Source organism: Nomascus leucogenys, unplaced genomic scaffold (genome assembly GCF_006542625.1).
Source record: "Nomascus leucogenys isolate Asia unplaced genomic scaffold, Asia_NLE_v1 Super-Scaffold_258, whole genome shotgun sequence".
Taxonomy (NCBI): domain Eukaryota; kingdom Metazoa; phylum Chordata; class Mammalia; order Primates; family Hylobatidae; genus Nomascus; species Nomascus leucogenys.
In genome coordinates, this window is record NW_022095769.1 from 4538248 (window position 1) to 4564933 (window position 26686).

Consider the following 26686-nt stretch of genomic DNA (forward strand, 5'->3'; position numbering starts at 1 on the left):
CTAGTTCATTCTTTTAACTTCTACCTAATATTCCAGAGAATGGGCTTACCATAATTCACCCATTGACGGACATGTGGATTATTTCTGATTTTTTGATATTGAATGCAATGAGCAATGCTTCCTTAGGTATTCTAATACCGGCTTTTCAGGCACATGTGCTCAGCAGCTAGAAGTGGAATTACTGAATGGAACAGAATGTGCCTTTAATATTTTTCTAGTTGTTGCCAAACTGTCCTCCAAAAAGGCTGCATGCTCCCCACAAGGCATATGGGAGGACCCCCATTTCCTGATCTGTTTACCATTAATGGCTATTATGCATATTTTTTTCCATTTTTGCTAAACTCGTGTATGAAAAAAAAGTCTTCATTGTTTTCATTTCCCTGGTTACTACTGAGACTGGGGAACTTTATATTTATTTGCCTTTTTTTCTGTCTTCTTTACTCTTTTTATATCCCATCGATGCATATGCTTTGCCCATTTCTTGATTGGGTTGAGGGTTTAAGGTTCTTATAATATTAATTTCCTGATGATTAAAGTAATATATGTTAAACAAAGAACATCAGAAAACACAAAAAATAATAAAGAAAATGGATATCACACATAATCTCACCATCCAGAAATAACACTTGGCATCATATTGGTGCATTTTTGCCACTCTTTTTCTCTGTGCAAATATATGTACTTTCTTTCTTTCCTTTTTTGAGACGCAGTTTTGCTCTTGTTGCCCAGGCTGGAGTGCAATGGTGTGATCTCAGCTCACTGCAACCTCCGCCTCCCGGCTTCAAGCGATTCTCCTGCCTCAGCCTCCCAAGTAGCTGGGATTACAGGCATGCGCCACCACGCCTGGCTAATTTTGTATTTTTATTAGAGATGGGGTTTCTCCATGTTGGTCAGGCTAGTCTCAAACTCCTGCCCTCTGGTCATCCGCCTGCCTCAGCCTCCCAAAGTGCTAGGATTACAGGTGTGAGCCACCATGCCTGGCCCAATATATGTACTTTCTACCTCCATTCCTAGCATAGCCTGGTATATATGGCCTTGGACCATTTTCTCCACTTGTCACTATAAAGGGGACATTTTCCTATGTTATTAAATATTTTAAACACTATTTTTATATTTGCTTAGTATTGATCCAATTGACGTGTTAATATTTAATCATTATTCTAATTGCTAGACATATATAGGCTGTTTCCAGTTTTCCACCATTATATAATAAATAACGCTACAGTGAACATCTTTGTACATAAATCTCTGTCCACATCTCTGATTATTTCCTTAGGATAGATTTCTTCAAGTGGAATTACTAGATCAAAGGGTATACATTTTTAAAGATTTTGATACATATTGCCAAATTGCTTTCTAGAAGGGATACATCGATTTCCATCCCCATTCACCATGTAAGGGACATATATTTAACTGCACACTTTACAATTAAAAAAAAACACTTTTTAATCGGAAGGTAAATGTATCTCTTTATTGTCTTAATCTTCACTGTCCCTTGCAGGGAACTTAAACATATTTTCCACTTCTCCTAGCCATTTGTATTCTACGAATTGTCTCTCCATGTTTTCTGCCCACTTTCTACTGGACTTATCCTCATGTTTTAGACAAAAAACCTGAGGTTCAGAGTAGCTGAGTAACCCACCCAGTTACATAGTTGGCAATAGCCACAGCCAGAATTCAAACCTCTCTTACTCCAAATCCTGAGCTCTTGCCCTGTGCTGCTTCTCTATGACTCTAGAGCAAGAACCAGCAAACTAAGGCTCAGCCTGCTGACTGTTTCGTAAATAAAATTTATTGGATCCTGGCCACGCCCATTTGTTTACTATCATCTATGGCTGCTCTTGCACCATGGCAGAGGTGAGCAGTTGCGACAGAGACAGTATGGCCAATAAAGCCTAAAATATTTACAATTGGTTTTATAGAATTTTTTTTTTTTTTTTTTTTTTTTTTTTTTTTAGACAGGGTCTGACTGTGTTACCCAGACTGGAGTGCGGAGGCGTGATCTCAGGTCACTGCAACCTCTGCCTCCCAGGCTCAAGCCATCCTCCCGCCTCAGCCCCTCAAGTAGCTGGGACCGCAGGCACGTACCACCACGCTTGGCTAATTTTTTGTATTTTTTTATGGAGACAGGGTTTCACTAGGTTGGTCTCAAACTCATGAGCTCAAACAATCTGCCTGCCTTGGCCTCCCGAAGTGGTGGGATTACAGGCGTGAGCCACTGTGCCCAGCCCCAGTTTTACAGAAATGTTTTATGGAAAACATTTGCTGACCTATGCACCCACTGCTCTGGAGTAGCACTAGTATATCATTTCAAATGTCCTAGAAGCCCTCTTTTAAAAAGTAAAAAGAAACAAGTGAAATTAGTTGTAAGAATATATTTTATTTTCTTAATAATATCAAGATATTAATATATAAGCACATAATCGGTATAAAGATTATTAATGAGATTTTTGCATTTTGGGGAGGGATACTATCTTTGAAATCTGTTGTATATTTTGCACTTAGAGCACATCTCAATTTGGACTAGTCAAGTTCAAGTGTTCAATTGATACATATGCCTAGTGGATTACCTTAAGAAACAATACAACTCAAGAGCCCCAAGTTTTTCACCTGTGAAATGGGGAAGGTGCTAATATCACTCACGTTGTAGGATTGTTGCAAGAATTGAATGGGAAGCTGTGTGTGTATACAGTTTGTAAAGCACTGCATACATGCAATGGCGATGATTATAACTACGGGCTGGGGGATCTAGGGTGACTTGCCTTTCACTCTGAAGATGAGTAGAAATTTGATAGGCAGAATGTAGTTATTGCTGAGAATAACTCCAATGGTCACACACATATATACTCATACCACGTTTTTGTTTCTTCTCTTCACTGGTTCAGTGTTTTCTGAACAGCATTCAGGCTTAGAGAGGGCGGGAGTAAGGCTTGCTCACTCAGTGCAGAAGGTATGTTCCATTAATTCCTCAAATGCCCCATTTCCTGTGGGCTGTGCCTACGGCCACTCGAGGTGTCTGTCTCTGAACTGCCCTGCTTGGCTGCCAAGCAGAATTAAAATTTGTCTTTTTAATTTACCACTTTATTCATCTATCAAATACTTACTGAATACCTATTGTTCAACAGCCTCTGAGATGAGAGTTCTTTTCATAAAGGATTTTCTCAAAACATATAACCACAACAAAGTTACTGAAATTAAATGAAAAACAGTGAGAAAGAAGTAAACATGTTTAGGCATAGAATCTGTGTAACATGAATTTAGGCTCTGAGCTTCTTGGCAACCAGGGCAAAAAGGGAAATATATTAGATTACATAATTTCCACTATCTGGGAGAAAAATGCGTGCTACTTTTTTTTTTCTAAGAGAGACAAACTGTTCCTTGGTACTACATTCAAGCAGGTCATCATCACACAAGGCAGTCACACAGGGACTCTGAGCAGCATAATAGACAAAGCCTCCGATTGCAGATTTACAGCAAGTGCAGCCGTGGTCTTCCTGTGCTTGTTTCTTGTGTCTGCCCTCAATAAAAGCTGAGGGCACCATGTTAAAGCTCAAACTCAATGGAGGCAATACTATAGGAGTCCAACCTATGTGATCCAGGTATGTGGCTTTCTAGGGATTTAGCTTGAAGCAAGGAAGGGGTTTAGAATGCCCATGGGAAGGTCTGCCCCAGCTGTCTCTGAAATCCAGTCCATCCTCTTCTTAGCCACTGCCACCACCTAGGGTGAGTCCTTGTCCTTTTTTGCCTCCTCTCTGGTCTCTCTCCTGGACTCTCTTCCATTGACAGCCAGCCATCTCTCTGCTACACAGACTTGATCATCACCCCAACACTCCACCAGCTCAAAATCCATCAGTGATCTAAGTGGTGGGATTTGGGGTGAATTTGTTTGCACTCAGCTTGGAATTTTTAATCATTGTTTGAACTCCTTATAATAAGTATGGATCATACTTGCAAAAACAGTAGGATGATTTTACTTTAGAAAAAAAATCTGGGCTGAGATGCCCAGCTGTGCCAAGATGCTATTAGTGGTTAATTCTAGGTGGTGGGACTATGGGTGGCTGTTAACTTTTTACTCTATATTTAAGTATATGTTTAAAGTTGACAAAATCATTTAGTCCTTTTTTGCTTTTGTGTAACCTGAAACCCACTCACTCCTCCTCTGAGCTCTCACTGTTTCTTTTGCATAGTGGCATCATTTATTAGGCACCTACTGTGTACAAGCCACTCTTAAAAAATATTACTGGATTTAAGCCATATGTTGAACCCATTTCATGGATGAAGGAACTAAAGTTTGAGAGGTTATGGAGGAATTTGCCTGGGGTCACAGGGTTGGAGCGACAGAGATGTGATTAGGACCAGCAGTCTGCAGCCAAACTTCCAGTTTTCCTTTACACTCCGGTCTCCTACTCAGCACATTGTTTTTTGTTTTTTTTTTTTAATTTTTAATTTTTATTTAAAAAAATTTTTTTTGAGACAGGGTCTTTCTCTGTCACCTAGGCTGCAGTAGCTTACTGCAGCCTCTACCTGAGCTCAAGTGATCCTGCCACCTCAGCCTCCCGAGTAGCTGGGATGACAGGCACGCACTACCATGCCCGGCTAATTTTTGAATTTTTTGTAGAGATGAGGTCTCACTATGACCCAGGTTGGTCTCAAACTCCTGGGCTCAAGTGATCCTCAATCTCACCCTCCCAAAATGCTGGGATTATAGGCATGAGCCATGGTGCCTGGCCTCATTGGCTCTTTTATTTTTTTTTTCTAATACTTCTTTCTTTACTTTTTTTTTTTCATTTTTTGAGACAGGCTCTTGCTCGATCACCCAGGCTTGAGTGCAGTGGCATGATCACGGCTCACTGAAGCCTTGACCTCCTGGGCTCAAGTAATCCTCCTGCCTCAGCCTCCCAAGTAGCTGGGATTACAGGCATGTATCACCACACCTGGGTAATTTTTTTAATTTTTTTTTTTTTTGTAGAGACTAGGACTTGCTATGTTGCTCAGGCTCATCTCAAACTCCTAGGCTCAAGTGGTTCTCCTGCCTTGGTCTCCCAAAGTGCTGGGAATGGGCATGAGCCACCGTGCTGGCCTCTTTTATCTTTCTTTTCTTTTCTTTTTTTTTTTTTTTTTGAGGCAGAGTCTCACTCTGTCACCCAGGCTGGAGTACAGTGGCAGGATCATAGCTCACTGCAGCCTCGACCTCCCAAGCTCAAGCAAGCCTTCTCACCTCAGCCTCCCAAGTAGCTGGGACCACAGGCATGCGCCATCGCTCCTGGCTAATTTTTTTTTTTTTGCAGAGGTGGGGTCTCCCTATGTTGCCCAGGCTGTTCTCGAACTCCTGAGTTCAAGCCATCCACCTGCCTCAGCCTCCCAAAGTGCTGAGATTACAAGTGTGAGCCATCATGCCTGGCCCTCTTTTATTTCTTTACGCCAGCATAGTACTTGGCATATTCTAGTTGTTCAATAAATGTTTATTATTACACACAGGTGCTTCCTAAATACCACTTCTATGGTGGGAAATTTTTGAAATACTGATTTTTTTCTTCCTTTATAACATCCCTTCCTTTTACCCCTTGGTATGGTTGCCTCAAAGGACCTCAGAGTATGAGGCCTGAGCCCAGGCAGACTCCTGAGAGCCAAGAGGGTGTGGCTGAGAGGTGGCATCTAGATAGCTTCGTGGAGAATCCAGTGCCTTGACAGGAGCAGCAGACCCCCTAACGTGCCTTCCATCATGACCCAGAAGAACAAAGAACTGAAAGTGCCCCTTGGACAAGAGAGAAGATCCTCTTAGAGGGCACCTGGGTGAACAGATCACATGGAGGATCACGTGATACTCTCCCCACCCGGCCCCCAGCACTACAGAAGCCCTCCCAGACTTAGATGGAAGTCTAGGGAAAGGACGAGAACTCCGAGGAAATTCAAAAATCACTGAGACTGAATTTTTTTTCCACTGCCAGTGGCACAAGGACTCAGAATGGAAATTAAATTGCATTAAAGAAAAAAATGTTTTATCATAAGAGTCATTGGACTGAGACTTTCACTACACTGCCCCTAGCTGGGCATTTGCTCGGCTGGAGAAACACATTTCAGGGTGGCACTGGCCTGTGAGCATGAGGAAGGAAGTGTGGAATTCTAAGCCACCTACTGAGGGCAGGGAGGTACTCGGAGTTCAGAACCCGGAAAAGCAGACAAACATCCTGAGGCCAAAGTTACGGAGACTGATAGGTGTTCTTCCCACAGGGAAGGTCTCCCCTTCTGTGTGTGGAGGTGGCCAGGAGGGCCCCCTTGTTGGCAAACTTAAAGATTCCTCCCAAGGTATTTTTGGACCCATTACACTCTCAAACAGGAAACTAATTAAATATATATATATATATTTATGTATTTATTTATTTTTAGGGATGGGGTCTCACTATGTTGCCCAGGCTAGTCTCAAACTCCTGGGCTCAAGCTGTCCTCCTGCCACAACCACCCAAAGTGCTGAGATTACAGGTGTGAACCACTGCACCTGGCCCAGGAACCTAATTTAGACCCAGAATTCCACACCATTGACCATGGAAAGAACGATCTTGGCCTGAAAAACTTTTAGAGCAGATATGACGAGTTGCCTATGTCTGCATCATTAGTGCCCTGGTGGACTCTCTCCTTCTAAGCAGCACAGCTCCCTGGGGGACCTTCAAAAGGAATGAGCCATGAAATGGCCCCCCAGGGGGTAAAAAAGAAGGGGGTCTGCTGAATGAAGTCACTTACCAGTGACCCTGCCAATTTGAGCCTCCGCCTGGCAAGGACAGTGAATTTGGCTTTGCCATGGTTGATGCTGTCAGAGAGAGTTTGGGTGGTGGGGTAGCGAGGGGCCACATCAGTGGACCAGCCGGGTGGCTGAGATGTGGTGGGCACATCACTGTGCTCTAGTTGCAAAGTCTGGTGCCAGTTTTCACTCTGCTCTTACCAGCCTGGCCTGAGAAACCCACTGCCCCTTTCTGAGCTTTGGTGTCCTCCGTTAGACATACCTGCCTCACACGGTTGTGGGGAGGGCACTTGGTAAGCTCTTGGTGACTTCCCCTAAGGATCCATCATCCTATTTCACTAGCAGCAGCCTCATCCAGTCTTAGCTGCAACCCCATGTCACCCGTGGAAATCCCGTTATCCCATGAAAATGCTGTGATTCAATGCAATTAGGATAAAGAGGGACCTGGGGGCTACCACCAGTGGTTACACTGCAGCTGGAAAGCAAGTGGCCTCTTTACTACCAGGAAGCGTGGGGTGTCCTTCAGCCTAGTCAGTCAGGACGCTGGTACTGGGCCTCCTGGATGACCCTACGCCTTCTTTAAAGCCAGATAGCCCATATTCCTGGCAAACACTTTCATTATGCTCTTCCTTTGGGGTGTGGTGAGGTTGGTGTTAATTGCGGGGCTGTTCATAATAAATTAGCTCTGAGCCTGGAATTTTTGTTTTTGTTTATTTTATTTTATTTTATTTTATTTATTTTATATTTTATTTTATTTTATATTTTTGAGACACAGTCTCACTCTCTTGCCCAGGCTGGAGTGCAGTGACACGATCTTGGCTCACTACAACTTCCACCTCCCAGGTTCAAACAATTCTCCTGCCTCAGCCTGCCAAGTAGCTGGGATTACAGGTGCCCGCCACCATGCCCAGATAAAATTTTTTTGTATTTTTAGTAGAGACCATTTAGTGAAACCACTTAAGTTTCACCATTTTGGCCAGACTGGTCTCGAACTCCTGACCTCAAGTGATCCACCCACCTCGGCCTCCCAAAGTGCTGGGATTACAGGCATGAGCCACCGCAGCCGGCCATTTTTGTTTTAGTTGGAATATTCACAGCAAGAAAGCCACTGGGGCATCAGCCTTTCCTGTACATTACCTCATTCCATCCTTACTACGCTCTGCTGAGGCAAGGTAGGCAAGCATTGTTTTACCTTTTCAAATCTATTTTGTATCTCTCCATCACCTCTGCCATCTTCGTAGTCCAAGCCACTGTCAATTCTTTTCATTAAGATTTTCTAAGGTATAGTTTATATTTAGTGAAGTGCACAAATCCTAAGCATACAGCAGGATGAAGTTTTACACCCAGGTAACCACTGCTGAGATCAAGCTATACATTCCCAGCTTTATAGCAGGCTTCCTCTACCTCCCCACAGCCATTATCCCTCCCAAGGATAACAGCTATCCTGACTGCTATTCTTACAGATTTCTTCTGCCTGTTTTTGAACTTCATATAAATAGCACCACACAGAGTGTCCTCTCTTGTGTTGTGAGATTCGCCCATGTAGCATGCATCAATCAGTAGTTTGTTCTTTTTAACTGCTGCATAATATTCCATTATGTGAATAGACCATAATTTATTTGTTTATTCTATAACTGGTGGACATTTGAGTTGTTTCCAGCTTTTGGCTATTACAAATAAAGCTTGTTTCTTTTAGTGAACATTATGCTAGGTCATAGACTACATTTATTTTTAGCTTTAAAAGGTACTACCAAATATTTTTTTCCAAAGTAGTTACATTGATTTACATTCCCCCCAGCAGTGTATGTGAGTTTCAGGTGCTTCACAACCTCATCAACCCTTCTTGGTATTCTTGGTCAGTCTTGTAAAATTTAACCACTCTGATGGGTCTGTAGCAGAATCTCATGGGGATTGTACCTTGCGTTTCTCTGATGATAAATGATGTTGAGCATCCTTTCATTTGTTTATTGCAAGCCACTGTTATGCTCTCATGGGTCACTGTGCAGAACTCCTACCCAACCTCGCTCTTCCTGCTCTGGGCCTCTCCAATCCCTTCTGTCCAGTACAGCTGCAGCAAAGAGTATTCCTAACATAGCATTTGGGTCCTGTTGCTCTCCTGCTTAAAACCCTTCTGTAGCTTTCCCTTGCCCTTTGGATCAAGGGCCAAATCCTTGACCTGTTCCTGCTTTCCCAGGACTCCTGCCTGCCTCTCCAGCTTCATCTAAGACCATTCTGTCCCTTGTACTTCAGCCACTCTGGTCTCTTTTGAGCATGTGAGTTGTTTCCAGGTTTTAGCTATTACAAAAGCTCGTGTCTTCTCCTTCCCAGCATTTATCTTATATTCTGTAATTATATGCTGATTGTTTGATTGATGTCTGCCTCTGCTACTAGATGGTAAGATCCATAGGAGAAAGCCCTACACTTGTCTTGCTCATTTTGCATCTCTAGTGCCTAATGTAGTACCTGACACATAGTAGATCCACAGTACATATTTGTTGAATAAGTAAATACACTGATATGGTGTGTCCCCACCCAAATCTCATGTCAAGTTGTAATCTCCACATGTTGAAGGAGGGGCCTGGTGGGAGGTGATTGGATCATGAGGGTGGTTTCTAGTGGTTTAGCACGATTAGTGCTGTCTTGTGGTAGAGTTCTCATGAGACCTGGTTGTTTAAAAGTGTGTAGCACTTCCAGGCCAGGTGTGGTGGCTCATGCCTGTAATCCCAGCACTTTGGAGGCCAAGGCGGGTGGATCACGAGGTCAGGAGCTCCAGACCAGCCTGACCAACGTGGTGAAACCTTGTCTCTACTAAAAATACAAAAATTAGCCAGGCGTGGTGGCGTGCTCTTGTAATCCCAGCTACTCATGAGGCTGAGGCAGGAAAATCGCTTGAAACAGGGAGGCAGAGGTTGCAGTGAGCCGAGATTGCATCATTGCACTCCAGCCTGGGTGACAGAGTGAGACTCTGTCTAAAAAAAAAAAAAATGTGTAGCACTTCCTCCTTTGCTCTCTCTCTCTTCTGCTCTGCCATGCACCTGCTTCCATTTCACCTTCCTCCATGAATGTAAGTTTCCTGAGGCCTCCCAGTTATGCTTCATGTATAGCCTACAGAACTGTGAGTCAATTAAACCTCTCTATAAATTACCCAGTCTCAGGTAGTTGTTTATGGCAGTGTGAGAACGGACTAACACGTACACCTCCAGTTTACAAATTAAGAAATAGGCTCTGAGAGGAAAGGTGCCCTCAGGTTGCAGACCTGGAGCTAGAAGCCACATTTCCTGATTCTTCAATGCCCTTTTCACCATACCCCAATGCCTTTGATGAGATGATGAATGAAAACATTTTACTGTTGCTTTTACACAATTCTAGTGTAAGGATTGTTGTGTTATGATTATTGTTGTTCTTATTCTTATCGGGTGGCCATCAGAATGTCAGCCCCAGGAGAGCAGCAATGGTGTTTCATTTTCCACTGGATCCCAGCACCTCAGTACAGTGCTTGGAACAGAGGAGACACATTGGTGGGATTGACAGTTAACTACTGGTTGAATTGCAGCATTGTTGGCGTAGACTAGTATAAAGAAAAATGTCAGCTCCTTTTAAAAGCAGGTGCTATGGAACTGTTCATATGTTTTCATTTTGCTGGGACTTTATGGGACTGATTATTGTTTAAATTAAGAAGCTGGTGACTGGTACCTGGAAATCTGTCATATGCTAAATGGTATTCAGTGTAACTCAGTAATCCCAAACTTCCTCTAGTTGCACTTAGGCAGGTCGACTTTCATTTTCCCCCTTGGGAAAAAGTTAGCTTGAATCATGAAGGATGGAAAAAAGAGGACACTCAAAAGGCCACAAGGAACCTACCAAAGAGAATTAGGGCTTTGCTCATTGTTGGCAAGCAAATTGCTGCTGCTCATTGCAAATGAATCTTATTTGTCCACCATCAAGTCTTATCTGCTCATCGTGGCGGGTCCTGCCGCTGCACTGCTTGGGAGCAGATGGGTTCCAGGGATGGCAGCTCCGTGGAAGTAATAAAGTGGCATTTCTTTTCCAATTGTCTCTCATTGAGACCTCTTGGTAATTCAGATTGATTGTCTTGCAGCCCAGCACAGGGACTGACTGAGTGAAGTTTGTCTGGGCCCGGGCTTTTATTGCTGTCTCAGGAACTGAATGATATACACAGCCAGATTATTCTCCAGCTGCCCAAGGGTTCTGTCCTTTCCAGTCAGGGGCAAGCCCTGAAGATGGGTGAGGCGAGGAGGCTCCTTCAAGTCTGGAACCAGGCTTCTGGACTCCTGGCCCAGTGCTCTGTTTAGAGTAGCTGATACATTACCAGGAACAGGCCTATGATAGTCTTCATCACCTGCCTCGGCCAGGACCACGGTGCCTCAGCATTCCCAGTGGCTTCAGGCTTTGTCTGCAGTGGGAATGCCTTGTCCATCCCCTAAGATCCATCCATCTGGGAGTCCCAAGATGCTCCCAGGGGTGCAGCCCCACACCCTTCCTGTGGCCCTGCCTAAGCTCTTGGTGCCTGAGGGAATGGAGAGAATCAATAGCTTCTTAGTTTTGAGCTGTTTATCAGTTTTTTTGTTTTTTGTTTTTGAGATGGAGTCCTTGCTTTGTCGTCCAGGCTAGAGTGCAGTGGCACAATCTCGGCTCACTGCAACCTCTGCTTCCTGGGTTCAAGTGATTCTCCTGCCTCAGCGTCCCGAGTAGCTGGGACTACAGGTGCATGCCACTACGCCTGGCTAATTTTTGTGTTTTTAGTAGAGACAGGGTTTCACCATGTTGGGCAGGCTGGTCTTGAGCTCCTGACCTCAGGTGATCCACCAGCCTCAGCCTCCCAAAGTGTTGGGATTACAGTCGTGAGCCACTGTGCCTGGCCTAACTGTTTTGTTTTTATGAGCAGGGAGAGTCAGAGGTTCTGGGGTGCTGAGAGTGAATCTGGGATCTGGCAGGGCACTATACACCCCCTCACCCCAACAGCTAAACCAACAGCTAGAGTCTCTGCTCTGAAGGCTCTTGAAAGGCGTGTGTTTAAAGGGCCAGGCCCCCACTCCTGGGAGCAAAGCCAACCTCGTGCCCCCTTGTACCCTCTCCTTTCGATTTCTGTAAATCTTTTTAGTTCTCCTCCTGGCCCTGTCTCCTCTTTCCCCCATTTCTGTATCCCCATCCCCTCAGACCCATCTACCCCTCAACCCCCTCTGACTGCCAATTGAAAAGGCCTGAAAATAATGTGAAATAATATAGTATCACCCAGAGGCTGCTGACAGGCAGTGTGGCCACCTCTGAAAACAGGCAGGGAGGCAGGGAGGGCAAGGAAATTATAGGCTGCACAAAGGAGAAAAAGTTAAAGTGAGAGCTCCATAAAAGAAAGTGGAACTATTATGCTGCAAAATGCCAACTCATTACAAAGCGGCCAAATAAGAGAGAAATACTGCGCTGCCTGTAATAGCAGTTTACAAGGGAACATTGTACAGCAACAGAAGAGACGCTGCTATAATTTGCTCTAACAACTCCAATTATCCCTTTTATTGATTTGGCAACACATTTAATAGGAGTAGCCACACCTCTTCTGTTACAAATCATTAAAGGTGTTGAACGGTGTAATTTTAAAATTGTCCTCCTACAGTTGTCAGTATGACAGCATAATTCCCCCTGATTTCGGCTATGTAAACACCGAGGCACAGTCATTTCCCCCTTACAAGGCCAGAGATGTTGTCAGCCTGGGGTTTTGTGCAGAAACATCCATTTAATGCATATCTTTTTTTCCCCAGCCCGCTCTCCTAATTGCAGTGAGGGTTGGTTTACTTTTTTTTTTTTCTTTCTCTCTCACTCCTTCCCTCTTTTCTTCCAACTAAGAGGTATGTGTGATGGGGGAGGTCAGGGAGGGAAATAAACAGGCGGTTTGGTCTTCTCTTTCTTCCCTGGCAGCCTTAATTGCTACTTAAGCGTGGGCCCTGCACTTAACATCCGGGGGGCAGGCCCGGTGCGTGGTGCACGCCGGGCGCGCTGTGCACTGTCTCGGGAGGCCGCTAGTGCGCCCCCGCCCCCCACCCCACCCGCGCGCCCCCGCCCCCACCCGCGCGCCCCCGCCCCCGCCCCCACCCGCGCGCCCCCGCCCCACCCGCGCGCCCCCGCCCGGAGGGCCCCAGCGCGCACGCGCTCTCTGCAGGGCGGCCTGTGGGGCTGTGGACCCGAGGCCAGCTCCTAGGGGCTGGGCGGTCAGCGGGGTCAAGGGACCAGCGGGGTCAAGGGACAGCCACGCTGGGACGGGGGACGGGGACGGGGGAGCCCCTGCGGTGCGACTTCTTCCTCTCCGAGTCCTGTCTGCCCTTGATGGAGCCACTGGTGGGGTTACTTGCTGAGGGTCGGCCGCTTTCGCCCCTCCTTCACCAGCCCGCCAGCTAAGGTTTTGTGGTTTTTTTGTCACCACCACAGCTCAGTGTTGAGCTAAGTGAGGAGGTCCCCCCAGCAAACGTATTGGAGGGAAGGAAACGGTGTGCGGGAGGAGGCGGAGGAAAGTAGGCCACCCGGGGCTCAGGTGGTGAGAAGAGGCAGCCAGGCAGGGTGGCAGGTGGGGTGTGGCCAGCTTGTTGGGTGTCCCACCCTGTGCTGTTGGGGGCGTGGAGGCTAGTGTGGGGTGGCCAGGGCGGGCTCACGTCCTCATCCCCCTCCTCTTTCCCAGGACCACACCCAAACCCTCTTCAACCCCCTGTGTGTGGGCTGTGGCAGGGGTCAGCCTCTTGTGTTCAGGTGCCCTAGGGGCCCACCCCACTCTACGAGGAACCAGGGGTCGGGTGCTGTCAGGGGAAGCCGTGTGGCTTGAGGAGTCAAGACCCTTTCCAAATCCACTCCTGTGGAATCTTGAGCAAATCCCCGCACCCGACTTAGCTTCAGTGTGGTGGAGGTGGGCCCAGCGCCTCTCTGAGGGAGTGCTGCTGTAGGTACCTTCCAGCAGGCCAGGCTCCTGAGCTGGGATCACCATGAAGCTGGCATCTCTCCCGGTAGCACCTATTCTGGGGCCTTGAGCTCCGACACTCTTACACTGGAGTTGAACTTAAGCTGCAGGGGGAGGGATTTAAGCTAGACCCGCAGAATTTGAGCTCTAAGGACTTGCTTAAGATTGGGAGAGTACCTTCCTCTGTAAGGGGGCCAGCAGAGGGGCTCTCGGGTTGAGGGAGGGTTATGCTGGCCCAAGCATTGCCATCATAGCCACAGCTGGGCTGTGCCTCAGAGTCTGCAGGAGCAGGGCCCTTGGCCTTGGCTCCCAGGACAGTTGGGAGATGGAGGGCAGCCCCAGTAGCTGCCATCTTCCTGTCATCTACCCACAAGTCTCCAGGTCTGTTTGCCTGCATCAGGGCCTGACTCCTGCCCCACATGGGCCTGTGTACCATTCAAGAAGAAAGCTTAGCTATCTCCAACCCCGGCATTCCCACAGGCGACAGCTTGAGATCTGCTGAGGGAGGGTCCTGGGAAGGGACCTTCTTCTGTTCTCCTGTACAGCAGAGGTGTTGGCATGTGCACGTGTGTGTCTGCACATGTGCGCATCTGTGAACATCTGTCTGTGGCTCTCGTTCTGAGCACCTGTGTGTCTCTGCTTCTGCCTTGTTCTGTCTTGGCACCTCTGGGTGTCTGTGTGTCTTTTTCTAATCCTGGCTCACTTTTTGCGCTTCTCTGGGCCTCGTCTTTTCATCTTTGTGTTTTTTGCTTATTGTATTGTAATATCCATTTCCACGCTGGAATTCTCCTACCAGACCATGGGCTCTGTGAGGGCAAAGACTGTCTTTTGTCTTCCCACGTGTGCACATAGTAGGAGCCTAGTACATTTCTGTGGAGTAAATGAATGGAGATCTGGCTCTGCGTAAGAATCCCTTAGTGTCTGTGTCTCTGGCTGCCTGACTTTCTGGGTCTCTGTGACTCTCAGAAGCTAGTTTTGTGGTTCTGTGTAGGGGTATACCTGGTTTATTCCCATGCATATGTGTATTTCTTGTGGTAGTTTTTCTCTCCTTGTCTATGTCCGTTTCAGGTTTGTTGATGTGCCTGAATGTCTCTGCATGTGGCCCCACATCTCTCCCCATGCCTGCTGGTTTCAGAGTATGATGGGTGCTGAATCCAAAGCAGGTGTTTCCTGGGCATTCATGGCAGGGGAATTGGACTTCCAAATCTGCCCCCTCTCCACGTGGGTGAGCTTCTCCCAGATTCTCCGTCATAAGAGGCTGTGAGTACCCGAAACTGATCACCTTCTCAGCCTAGAATGAGAGTGAGCTGTGGTCCTCTCCCTCTCTTCCTCTCACTGTGACCCCAATCACAGCACCTGCCCTTCTCTAATTGGCCAATGTCAATGGAAGGGGGAAGGGAAGGCTGATGTCCAAGGAGGAAATCCCATTAGGTGAGCCAGAGCCAAGTTATTAGTGGTTAAGATGTAATTGGAGTTGGTGAATAATCTCATTCAATTCATCACGTATTTATGGCGCATCCAGCTGTGTGACCTTGGGTGCGGTGCTTCACCTCTCTGATGAAATATGACCTTAATGTTTGCCAAGGACCCTGGATTTCTGAGATTCTGAGTCCCTGAAGCTGGAAGGAATCTCTACCGAATTCCGATCACTTGCTGCTGCCTCTCTCCTTGCCTCTGAGTTATTTGTGCAATTACCTGCATTCCCTCCTAAACTCTGCATTCCTTCAGGCCAGGGTCTTATATAACTATCTCCCACAGTTTAGTGCCTTGCACTAAAGTGGGTGATTTATCAGTTTTTCTGAATGGATGACTGAATGACTGAATGCTAGGCACTGTGATTAATAACAAAGAAATAGAATTAGAAGCCCTGTGCTTAGGCAGTATACAATTTTAGGGGAACAGGGAGGGCGGAGATGACCTTTGCACTTTATATTTTAGCTTTGGGAACTTATGTGAGTTCCTCAGCCTCTTTGTGCCTCTATCTCCTCATTAATAACATGCAAATAATAACGGCTACCAACTAAGGATTTTGTGAGGATTAAATGTGATCATATGTATAGTTAAATCCTTAGTGTAGTGTTTGGCACTTAGTAGATCCTAATTAATGTGTGTTCCTGCTCTATTCCCAACTAGAGAACAAGCACCAAGCCCTGTGGATTTCAGAAGGGGAGAAATCACTGATGGGTGGGGTTTTTGGATTGAGGCTGGGGAGTGGTGATCTATAGCGAGCTTTCTATAGACTGCTTTATTGTACTCCATGCTTCTTTTTTTTATCTCCCCTCACTTCACTCCCAACACATATGAAGACAAATAGCGGGTGCTCAGAAAGTATTTATCGAATTAATGCAGAAAATGAAGCCCATTTCTTTGTGGCTAAAGACAGCAGATCCCAAACCAGGCTTCTCAATGGAATCACCTGGGATCTTTTTAGAAATCTACTTTCTTGCCCCTCAAATCCAAAATTCTCTCTGTCTCACACACACACATACTGATCAGAATCTCCAGGCTTGGGCTCAGAACTAATGTTTTTTAAAGCTGCCCAAGTGACTCTGATATGTGGACAATTTGGGATATCCTGGCATAGGATATGATCAAGATGATAAATATTTAATGTACATTTGAAAATAATTGATATCAGATTGTAGGATATAAATGTTAAACATTCAATTATAATTTAAATATTTTGTTTATACAAGCCTGTGTTCATACCCATGTTCCACTCCCATGTCTGCTTAACCACATGGGGGGAATATCGGAGTTGGGGGTGAGGAAGGGTGCATGTCTCAGTAGGGCTTGGAATTGGGACCAGAAGGAGAGCTTGGCCCAGATCACAGACATGAAGCAACCGAAAGGGAAAGAGAGAAGGCCGGGCATGATCTGCAAAGCTATAGAAAGAGCTGGTTACTGCATCCACTTCCTTTGGCCGGAACTCCACCTCCACGGAGTCCTCAAAGATCTTCTCCTGAACTCCCCACTCCCCAGCCTGGAGAGGAGACACAGGAGCTGGAGGAAGCAGCTTTATCCCTCACTTTGTGGTTCAGCGCAGCCTGTTTTCCAAGGAGTAAGGGGCAGTGGAAGGATAACTAAGAAAATAATAATAACAAATGAAAGCATCTCTCTGGAGCTTCGAGATGGTTTGTGGTTTTGACATCCTTGGTTTATTGTGTCTGCTATGCTTGTCATTACAAGGAACTACATCGTCTCTTTAGTGTGAGCAACACGTGCTGGGTCCCTGCTGTGTCAATCCAACCCTGTAAGGTGGAGGTCATGACTATTTCCATTTTACAGATGGGGAACTGTGGCTCAGAACCCAGATCCCTTGACCCCAAGGCTCATGATTTTCCCGCATGCCGTCCAGGGAATGGCTCCAGCTGATGGAGCCTGGGGTGAAGAGACCAACCAGCTCCCTGGACCACACCCCGTCCTTCTCCTTGTGGTCCCACAGCTTTCCTTTCTTGTTGCTTCCGCCCCCATCCTTTTCCTGAGTGGTCCCTCCTCAAGTGTGTGTCTGGTGCCCCAGGAAGCTTCTCTTTCACCCACGCCTCTACCACCTGCCCTGTTTGATTTAACTTCATTCATTCGCTCGTCTGTTCATCTACCAGATCACCTAGCAAGCACTCGGCAGGCTTGGCCAGGCATTGTGCTGGGCTCAGGTGTCCCGAGGTGAGGAAGACCTTTCGGAGCTCCCAAGCAAGAGAGGGCAGTACATTCAAGGCCAATACATTGGGTTCAGCGCTCCAAGGGCAGAGAAGAGAAACCAGCCTCCAACTTGGCCCTGTGAAAACTGGACTTTTCATGTTGCACATGACAAGGGTCCAGCCAGAATGGCTAAAACCACCCATACTCTGGGGGTATCTCAAGCACTGGGGGTAGAAGCTACCCTGAGGATGCCCAGCAGATCTGTTGCATGGGCCACCGGCCTTCCTGTGTTGGAAGGGTGCGCCTTCCTCTAATTCTCTATCCACAGGGCCCCTCAGGAGGTTTCTTTATTCTGGTTAACTTTCAGGTCCCTCCAAATGATCTGTCTTCAGAAGGGCTCCACCTCCTTCTAAGTGGTGTTCTTCCCTCGAATTCTGTCCATCCCACTGTGTGTGTGTGTAAGACAGCAAGAGACATGGAGGCACACATGCATGCTTATATCCCATCTCAGCCTTTCTCCGTGGCTGGTCTTGGGCAGTAACTGAAGAGCTGGAGCTTCCATCCTATGCAGTGAGCCCCACTTTTGCCCTGTGTAGGGAGCATGTGGGCAGAGTCGCCACAGGAGTCCCTATCCTGGTGGGGAAGAGAAGGCATGACTTGAGAGCTCTCACCAGAGCCTAGGATCAGGAGAAGAGCAAGCCAGTGGGACAGGAAGGAAGAGGAGGAGAAAAAAGGACAGACCTTGACAGTGGGATGACCAAGGGCAGAATCCTGGGACAGCCAACAGCTGCCACCTCCCAGGAAGACAGGAACCAGGGCCCCTTGATAGGAGCAAGACTCCCACCCCCAGTGACTGAGCCTCCTGCCCCGGAAGTCGGCTGGACCCACCCAGGCTGGGGTTGTATGTGACCCCAACGGGGACAGTGTTGGCAGTTCTGAGGTCTCAAGGGCCAAGGGGTTAAGCGGGCAGCAGGAAAGTTTGTAGTGTCAGCCCTTTTCTAGCTCCCTCTCCCTCATCCCACACCCTGTCCCCCGACAAGCCCCCAACCCAATTCTCCTCCTCCTGTCCTGCTCCTCCTCCCTTTTCCATTTGGAAGAAGGAAGCTTGCTGTCTTTGTATTTTAACTGTAGCAAAAAGATTAAATTGTTTACGAGCCGGGAGCCTCTGCTGGTTGGATGAGCCGGAAGAGACAAAGATAGACATTCTAATTCTCCCCTGTTCTCCAGGCCTCCGTCCCCCTGGCTGCTGCTAATTCTTTTATCTGCCCCCAACACTCCAGGCATTATGTGCATTCATAAAAAAGCGGGGGGAGTGGAGAGAGCCCTCGCCGAAGCCAGCAAAATTACTGTTCTCTGCGCGGTTTCTCCGATAGCAATCTCTTGAATGCTGATTACTTTTTTTCCCCTCTCCCCTGCCCCCTCCCCCCTTCCCCAGCACCCAACATAAGTTGGTCTTTAACCCTTTATCTTTAGCAAGCAGAAAGACATGGAAAACATCTCACTCAGTGGGTGGAAGAAAAAAAAAAGCAAGGGGGGGCAGGGAAAGAAAAAAAAAAAAACCCAGTACAGAGAAGAATTACTGTTATCTCTTCACCAGAAGAGGAACAGCAGAGATAAGGGAAGCCCGAAGAATTAAAAGAAACATAGCGTTGGGGCTCTAAATTCACGCCGAAGCCGGTTGTATTTGTCTGTCATGGGGGTTCATAATTTTCCGAGGTTGTTTTGATAGACTTATTGTGCGGACTGCATAGAAAACTCATCAGCATTTGTTGCCTCTGAGCGTTATTGTCAGAGGTAACTGCGTGTCTATAGACTGGGGGAGATAATGGCTGAAGTAGAAAGCAGATAAAGCCCAGGCTCTTCTCATTAAGGACTATCTCTGCCTCCGCAGACCGGCCGGGATTGAGTGACTGGGGCGGCAGCACGGGGCATACATTATGCCAGCAAAAGCAAAAGGCAGCGGCATGAGTGCGGGCAGCTGGAGGACCCCGCAGCCCTGGATGAATGGCCGAGAGGAGTGCTTGGATGGTGCCCGCAGCGTGGTCGGCTGCAGGAGTGCCAGTCGGGGGCACCCAGGGTCTCCCTGAGCTCTGGGGGTTTGTGGCAGAGCAATGAAGGGGGGTGCAGTGCCGGCAGTTCTTTGGTTCCATTCTGACATTGCACAGAGGGGGAAATTGACGTGTGGAGAGGGGAAGGGGTGTGTCTGGGGCCTCCCACTGAGGGAGGGCAGAGCAGGTTCCTGTGATTCTGGGGTCTTTATCCGGATCCATGCCTCGCCTGTGCAGTGGCTGAGAGATGGGAGCCTCCCATAACCCAGCCCACTGTCCACGTGGAGATGTGGAGATGTGGAGATGTGGAGGGGTCATATACTGTTAATACCAGCTACCTGTGGTTCCCTCCCTCCCTCCCTTCCTCCAGCACATTTTCTTGGAGTGCCCATGAGAAGCCAGGCACTGGGGAATGTGCGGGCACTCTGGTCACGGGCGCACTGTGTGTAACCGCCCCCTAGACATCCTCTTCCCTCCATCTACTATGGAACCACCCTCTCCAGCAAAGGGGGCAGGCAGACCTGGGCAGAGAGGCTCACAGTGTCCTCAAGCCAAGCCTAGGGCCAGATGGGGACAAGCTGTGCAGTGAAAGACTAGAGGCCGGGTCAGCGGAACTGGGCTTTGTGTAGCCTGGGAGGAGGACACTTCTCTGGCCCCTTTCCCATCTGTGAACTGGGAACGATAACGTAGCCCACTTCATAGGGTGGTTGAAAGGACTGATGAGGTAGTTTATAGAAGGTTTGTTAGCACATTGCCTGGACACACTAAGTGCTCGGTAAGCCTGTTATTATCTTTATAATGATTGTTCCTCTGGTGGCCCTAAGGACCTTCTGGACAGCTCAGTACTGCTTCCTTCATCTGACCCAGGATGGGGCCTCCAGGGAAAGGCATCTGAGCTGTAAGTGAATATTTTCTCCTTGTCACATGCTCCCATAGAGGGGAGGCCTTGGCGTTGTCCGAGTCCATTCCTGTCAGTTGGCTGATGAGAACTGAGCCCAGGGAAGCAAGGGCCCAGCTCAGGGCACGCCGCAGGCTCCAGGCAGAACTGGACAAAGGACCGGGTCTCACAGCCATGGGAAAACCGTGGGTGCTTTCTTTGGCAGCATCCTGCCTTCTGGGTTGCTTCTGCCTGGGAGGCTGGCCAGGCAGGAGAGTACTGGTGCATGCTTGCAGCCGTCAGAGGAAGAGGGGACCCAAGGCCCTGCCACCAGCCCCACGGACCCTGAGCCTATATCTGAGGCTGTTCTGGTTTCTTGCCTCCTCAGAATGACCTGAGCCAGGCTTGGGAATGCCAGCGCTTTTAGCAGTTGATTGATCTGCATTTGGTTTGACTCAGGCCAACTGAGAGGGGCAGCATCAACAGCACAGGGATTTAGTGATTGAGGGGGAGATGCACTACAGACTGGAAGAGGGGCTTCCTCTAGAGGGTCAGCCTGGGGGTCGCTGACCACAGAATCTGCAGTATGAACACAGGAGCCACTCTGGCCCTGTAGGACTAGTGGGGAAAACCAACACAATATAAGTTCTTACAAACAACCAGTGCAGTGAATGAGAAAACTATAGGAGTACAGAGGAGGGAGGAGCCAGCCTGGTCCAGGGTGGGGAATGGAGAGTCCAGGAGACAGTAGAGTCAAGACTTGAAGATTAGATAGTGGACACGGTGGGGAAGGACATTCCAAGCAGAGGGAACAGCCTGTGCAAAGACCCGGAGGCAAAGAAGAGTGCGGGATGAGTGGGAACAGTGAGGAGGTGGGTGTGTGCATAGGGGAGGGGGAGGCATGTTGGGAAGAACCTCAAATGCCAGAGGAAGAAGACAGGGCTTTATCCAGTGCATCAATGGGGTCCCTTGAGTGTTCCAAATAGCTGGAAATGCTCACCTCCTGGAAAACCGGGCTCTACCAGTGACCACTGCCCTTGTCAACTCCCTGACCCCCACTGTCCCCAGCTGTCACTAACTCAATAAGGGGCTGATAAGTGATGGCAGAGTCTGGCAGGAGTGGCAGAATGTGGAGCAGAAAGAGCATAGACTCTGGAATGCCTGCATCTCATGGATTTAAAGTTAAATCTCCATTTCAGGTTGTGTGACTTTGGGGGCTAGGCATGCAACCTCCCTGGACTCAGTTTTCTAATCTATAAAGTGGGGACAACATCTGTCTCCAAGCATAACTGTGAGAATTATCTGGGGATGGTGTGAAGTGCCTGGCATGACGAAGCCTTGAAACAAATGCCAGTTCTCCCTCCCCCACCCACTACACGCTGCCAGCATTCCAGCTGGGGCAGTGTGTCCTGGTACCTTGTCCTTGCCCTCCTCAGGCAGCACTCACCTGCAGGCAGCCCTGTGGGCTGTCACTCCTCATCTGCCCTGTGCCCAAGCACTGTCTCCCTTGCTTTTGCTGACGATGATGTCCTGGCTTTGGTCCCAGCCTGTCCTCCTTGGTAGAACACCTGGCATTTCACTCCACCCTCACCCCCAACCGGTAATACCTGTCAGCCCAGCCTTGCCAACATCCCTAGATGTGACCTACACCTGCCTAGACCCACAGACTGTTCCCTAGACCCTTTTGGCTGTCCAGGTCAGACGTGTCCCTAGTCCACATGTCAGTTCCGTGCCCTGTAACACAGCTAGCTTCTGGGAGGTTCTGGACCGTGGAAGGTCTCAGGGTTCCCCTGCAGCTTGGGTTGGGTGCAGGGATAGATTCAGGGTGGCAGGCTCAGCTCAAGCTCACAGAGAGAGTTATGGCTGAGAGTTATTTCCTGAGAGTCAGGAAATTTGGCTGAACCCTGGCTAATGGGCTGTGTGGCTGTGGGCAATACACTGGCCCTCTCTGGGCCTCAGATTTTTAACCAATAGTTGGAGAGCATCCATCTCTAAGGACTGTTCTGGCTCTAATGGTCTCAGATTCTAGGAGGAAAGGGCCAGAGGTCCGCAGCAAGGTCTGTAACGCCCTTCCTCTGTGCCCTGAAAGGGGCAGCAGGAAAGCCTCACATCCCAGCGCAGCCCCGCCTCTGCTGTCTTGGCGAGGCACGCACCCACTCCTCGGGATTTACAATGGGCTGAATTCATTTGCATGACAAAATTGGCTCGGGTATCCAAGTGTTGCAGGAAGACAAGTGTAACATTACGCAGAACAAGCAGCTGGGAGGAAGGTTACCACTGACAATGAGGGAACAAGATGCCCGCCCACCTGCTGCCTCTGCCAACCTTTCATCCGCAGGCATGGGGGGCTGCCCCGGGGCAGTGTCAGGGGTGGGGAAGAAGAGAGCTGCAGGGAGATGGCTGCCTGCCTAGGGATCTGGGCTGGGTGGATGGGTCGGATGGGAGGGGAACTCCTGCTCCTAGGGTCTTCTCGCTGTTAGGGTGAAGAGGTTTCCTTTGCTATTTCTAAATGCCTGCACCATTTAAATGGTCCCAAAGTTACCTCCCCACTCTCAGGACTTGATAACACAAGAACTTAACCACTAACCGTGCACCAGTCCACTCATCCACTCTTTCATCCATTCACTCGCTCATCCACACATCTGCCATCTATCCACCTGCCACCATCCACCGCCTGCCCCCATCCATCCATCCATTCATCCATTCACTCATCAATTTACCCATCTGCTCATCCCCCCATCCATCTGCCTATCCATTCTTTCATCCTTCCGCACACCTTCCCACTCCCACCCACTCACCTATACACTCATCTATTTCCTAATCCCTCTGCCCACCCATGTGTCCATCCATCTATCCTCCCATCCACCCACTCATCCACTTACTCATCCACCAGTCCCCTCATTAATTCACCCATCCACGCTTGCATCCATCTAACAAAGCCAGATGTTGGACACGTGTTTGTGCCAGGTACAGCACTGGGGATTTCTCTGTGCCTCAGCTTCTTCGTCTATAAAATAAGGGTAATAATGGGATCTACCTCACAAGATTGACCATGGCCCAGACTAAGTGCTGTATAAGTGTTTTCTGATGTTAATCTTATTAGGCACTGGGGAATCTAAAGGTAAATAAAACAGAGTTGTTGCCCCAAAAGAAACCATGCACTTCCTGGGGGAAAATGCAAGAAAACTGGCATTAGGGTCCCTCGTGGGATGTGCTCATCTGTAGGGAAATATTAAGGGTTGTGGGAGGGCCAAAGCTTGGGCGTCCTGTCTCATTCCAGGCTCGCTTGGGAGGTAGGAGGGGACAAGAAGTATTTTTATTGATCTTTGTATATTACAGATGAGGAAACTGAGGCCTAGGAGAGTTAAAGGACTGCCCAAGACCACACCACCGCACAGAGACACCAGGACTGAACACTGTGTCTTCTGACTTGTGGCTTCCAGCAGCCTGGATCATGCTCTTCTTACCTCATTTAGGTAGCAAGAGAAGGCTTCTCCAAAGCTACCTTACTCCCAGGTTGCAGGAGCAGAACCAAGACGTTCAGATCCCTTGAGGAAGAGAATGGCTCAGCATGAGGGGGCCTCACCCAGAGCCCTGGGTCTGCTCTGAGCCCCTCACTTAAAGAGGGAAGCTGACCAAATGAGGTGGGCCTGCTCAGGGGACTAGGGTTGGGGGAGGTGGACCTCCATTTGGTCTTTGGAACTGAGGCCTGAGCAATTCATTCTGGCTGTGCTATGGGTGGGGGGGCGCACCACGGAGCTTGACCTCAGCAAAGAATGTGGACTCTGCTTAACACACCTGAGGGCTGCATGGGGCACAGGATGGAGATGTGCTGTATGCAATCCTAAGCAGTGGAGCCAAGATCAACCCATGAAAGCTACAGGAAAATATCCCTACATGAAATGTACAGGAAGGCACATTTGATCATTTCTAACTATAATGATCAGTTCCCACCTCACAGAACTGTTCCAGACAAAGTGGTCATGTCCTTGTCACTAAAAGCACTAAGATGCTAGAGGGGGCACAGTGTGGTAGAAGAATTGTGGCCTTTGGAGCATGTCAGGCCTGAGTTCAAATCCAGCTATTGCCTGAAGCTATCTGTGTGACCTCAGGCAAGTCACAGAACTTCTCTGAGGCTAGTCTGAAAAATGGGAATTAGAAATCTCCATGACAATAGTTTGTGAGCATCCAGTAACAATGACCAATGCTTAACAGTGTGCTGGCCAGGCGTGGTAGCTCATGCCTGTAATCCCAGCACTTTGGGAGGCCAAGGTGGGTGGATTGCTTGAGGTCAGGAGTTTGAGAGCAGCCCGGCCAACATGGTGAAACCCCATCTCTACTAAAAACACAAAAATTAGCCAGGTGTGGTAGTGCACACCTGTAATCCCAGCTACTTGGGAGGCTGAGGCAGGAGAATTGCTTGAACCCGGGAGGCAGAGTTTGCAGTGAGCCAAGATAGAGCCACTGCACTCCAGCCTGGGCAAGAAAAGTGAGACTCTGGGCTGGGCACGGTGGCTCATGCCAGTAATTCCAGCACTTTGGGAGGCTGAAGTGGGCGGATCACCTGAGGTCAGGAGTTTGAGACCAGCCTGGCTAGCATGGTGAAATCCTGTCTCTACCAAAAATACAAAAAATTAGCTGGGCCTGGTGGTGTGCACCTGTAATCCCAGCTACTTGGGAGGCTGAGGCAGGAGAATCACTTGAACCTGGGAGAGGGAGGTTGTAGTGAGCCGAGATAGCGCCACTGCACTCCAGCCTGGGCGACAGAGTGAGACTCCATCTCAAAAACAAAACAAAACAAAACTAAACAAAACCAAACAGTGTTCTGAGTAAGTCTTCCTCACAGCCAATGTGTCAGACAGGTCCTTTAATTGTTTAAATAAACTTTTCACTTTAGAATAATTTCAGATATATGGAAAAGTCACAGAGGTAGTGCAGAGAGTTCCCATAATCTCCCCACCCAGCTTCCCCTACTGTTAACATCTTATGTCAGCAGCCAGCATTGTATTTTTGTCAAAACTAAGAAACCAACATTGGTACATTTCTCCACCTTACTAATGAGGTTTCAGAGGCACAGAGAAGCTGAGCTTCCAGCCCACAATCACAATGCATTATGACACATTCAATGAAAGGCAATGTAGGAGAATGCCCAGCACTGATGTCTTTCCCATTCCAGAAAACCTAGGTGGTTTGGGCTCCACTGTCTGTCTTATTAAGAGGCCCTGGCAGGCTGGGCCTCATCTCTGCACCTGTGTCCATCTTCCCTGCAGCAGAACAGAGCAACAGAGCAACAGAGCAAGCGGCACCAGAGAGACTACCAACGGAGAGAACTTTATGAAGAGCGAGGATTGGCTCTGACCAGTGCTTATCAGCAGGCACACAGTAGGTGCTCTATAAGGATTTGTTGCATAAATTAACAAATGAGCAATGAAGTAATGAAGTAGAGAGCATTTCACTTTGTGTAGAAGACTGAATTCAGGCACTTCCAGGAGCTTTTCCAAATTTAAAGCTCTGGGAGCCTGAGATGACCAGTCTCCTCCCTTGCTAGGCTCCGTTCCTCCCCTGAGAAATTGGAAGCACCAATTTGCATCCTGCATACAGCAGGCACTCAACACATGATGCCGATATTAGTATCTCCGCCCACATTTTCCCTTGGTCCCAATTTCACCTCCACTTATTTAAATTTTATTTTACCCTGTTGTGCATTTTCTGCAAGCCGCCTCCAATCCTTGAAGGGTGTGTGTGTGTGTGTGCATGTGTGTATCCATGGTGGTACATAAAGAAACCAAGAGGCTGGGCGAGGTGGCTCATGCTGGTAATCCCAACACACTGGGAGGCCAAAGTAGGAAGATCACTTAGCCTGGGAGTTCAAGACCAGCCTGGGCAACATAGGGAGACTCCATCTCTATAACAAATAAAAAATTATCTGGGCGGGTGGCACATGCCCATAGTCCCAGCTACTTGGGAGGCTGAGGTGGGAGGATCACCTGAGCCCGGAAGGCCGAGGCTGCAGTGAGCCATGATCACGCCACCACACTCTAGCCTGGGCAAAACCTTATCAAAAACAACAACAACAAACAACAACAACAACAAAAACACAAGCATGGAAAGAAAGACACTGTGGAGTCAGTCACTGATGGTAATAATGGGTAATAATGGGGTAATAATGTGTCGGAAGTGAGACTGGTGGGTGGTCCTCTACTCTGAGTTTCCCAAGGGGCACGCCAGGCCTCGTGCTGGGGATGCTGTGATGGAATGCCTAGCCTCTGTTTTTGGGAGCTCAGCGCCTGGCAGAGGGGTCAGCCCATGACACCAGATGTGATAAGAATCCCCTGGGGCAGCCTGGGCACTCCAGCGGAGGGTCCTCCAGGCACCCGCCCCCAGCATCACACAGGCTGCAGCATTTCTCTGAACCAAGGGCTCTTAGG